The following is a 2,672-nucleotide window of genomic DNA, read 5'->3' on the forward strand; positions in this document are numbered from 1 at the left end:
TGTAAAACAAAATTATTCCACAGGAAATTATGTAAATGTATAACGATAAACATTGTATCTCAAGAAATTTGAAATATTTGTCTTGCTACAGAAAATATTAATATGTTTAAAGGGACCTATTTTTTGGCGATTATTACAGGTAGCGATAACGTGCAATTTTTGAAGTTCGACAATTTGCTTCGAGTAAAAGATACTTAATATGATTGTCAGGGTAATGATCAGCTGGTTATGCAATGGACAAAATTGCGGATTTCATATTTGAAGGTGCAATTTAATAATATTTATAATGATGATTATTACCACCAGTCCTGATAATTATTAGCAACACAGAGTAATAAGAATAATAATAACAAACGTCCCTCGTGGACTCATTTTTCAGACACATGAATTAAATTAAGGTAGAAAAAAATTAAATATAAGATAATCTAGAGTTTATGTTATTACAACATATTATTTTTAAGACATCGTTTACGAAATGTACAGTTTCTTAAGAAACACCAGTAGTTTTTTAAGTTACCTATGAACAGAAACAAGAATAAACTTTATCTCCTTAAATCAGCCTCAAGTCGAAAGCTATTATTATCTAATGATATAATCTTCTTATCTGCTGGCTCTACCTAAATGTAATGACAGCCCAGAAATTAAGGTACGTAATATGTAAATAGTTTAAAGAATAGGTGCTCATAGAAAATGTAACTCTGCAATTTTTTAACTAGACAGAGACAGTGTCATCTGAAAGAGAATCCAAACAAATGTCAGCTAAGAATATTTCCTTCTTTTGTAAAAAAAAAAAAAAAATTGCTTTAATATATTTTGTAATTTTTTTAATTTTGAAAATATTGCAAAATTTTTAAAGTATATTTTTTATGAGAGATTAAACATTTCATAACGTTCACTTCTGAAATTAGAAATATTTTCAAAAACACACGTAACTATGAACACAGAAAGTTGCTTCTGTAAGGCGACAACAGAAACCCATTAAAACTTTGATGAACAAAATTTTAAAGAAACACAAAACCTTCTATTGGGCTAGATGGCCTTTCTTGGAAAATTCACATCGTTATATTCGTTTCCTCTTTTGGTTTGGTTTGGTTTATTTATATTATGGCAAAGCACTCGAGGGCTATCTGCCTTAAGGGAGGGATGACTTCGTGGAGGACTTAAGAGAAACTGGCTCATATACACGTTACACATGGGGAAAACCACGAAAACACCCATGCAGCCAGCCCGTTCGCGGGATTCGAACCTCGGACCGAAATACTAGTGTTCAGAGATGTTACCGGTCGGCCGCCGTTTCCTCTTTTCAACTATTGACAATTTTATGCTTGACCAAAGGTTTCATCCTAAAATATTACTAATGTATCCATTTCTCCGAAATGCAGAAACATTTATTTAATCAAACGAGCAATTTTATTGTATATTCCTGTGTCTTTCCACCTTCTGCTCTATAAAAAATGTATTTTAACAACATTTGGCCTTCACGTAAAATAGGGCTTCATTCAAAGTCGATTTTCAAGGTAAATGTTGCAAATATTTGTTTTATTGAACAAAAGCAGTTGTTTTGAAATAGAACCTAAATGCCACTATTTTAATTTCAGTTGCGAACGTCAGAAAATCTTAATATTTCCTACTTTAAGATTTAGTAAACATTCAAATATTACTTTTTACGAAAAAGCAGAGAGACGTATTTTTGAGAAAATATCTTTTTTTTTATATATATAAATGCACATTGAAAGAGAAACTGTTTAGTTTAGTTTTAAATGAAATATGAAATACCCATTAGATTTGAAGCGTTTCAGCTTATGTAATTCCGGACTTTGATTATAATTTTATTTTAGCAAGCTCAGATATTTATTTTAGCATTCTTAGCTTATTTAAGTCAGCAGAATCAACATGAAAGTGAGTTATTAATATCCTGCGTAAATGCAATAAACCTTAACTTCGGCAAAGTAAGCTTTTCTTTACACTTACTTAGGTTTAAAAAACGGGAAAAAATTATCTTTTTAATGTTTCTTCTATTCTTTAAAAGTAGAAAAGCATTATGAATGTTGTAGAATTACAATTGTTCTTTTCCATTTCTTTCCCTTTGCTAGTTTGCACTTTCATTACCTTTGGAAATTCATTATTTCAATAAAAATATTCCTTTCAATTTAGATGCAGAAGTCGATTCAACAAAATAGCAGTTTAAAAATGTTACTTTTATTTAAGAAAAAGATCTGGAGTTATCAATATCATAAAATGAAAATATGATATGGTTCTAAGAAATAAAACATGTATTTTTTAAGATAAAGAATTCTGATCAAAAGTCATAATTGTAAATTTTTTTATCATTATTACACTAAGAGTTATTTCCTGTAATAAAATGTTCATCTAATTACAACTGAACTAATCCATTTTATGAAGTTAGCGATTAGTTTATCAAACATTGAACTAATCCACTTTATGAAGACAGCGATTAAATGTTTAGCTTGTTTACGACTTACTATAATTTCATAAGCCTAATATCACATAAATTTTTAACTGATTAGTAACTGAATTTTATATAATTTTATACATAATATTTATTTTTTGGCTCGTTTCTTTTAAAATTTTACTGGGAATCATGAAAATAAAATTCATACGCTAATAAAATAATGTAATTTTTTTAAATTTAATGTTAATTAAATCCTGTA

Source organism: Stegodyphus dumicola, chromosome 2 (genome assembly GCF_044657685.1).
Source record: "Stegodyphus dumicola isolate Sdum_Otavi_A_Nest chromosome 2, ASM4465768v1".
Taxonomy (NCBI): Eukaryota; Metazoa; Arthropoda; class Arachnida; order Araneae; family Eresidae; genus Stegodyphus; species Stegodyphus dumicola.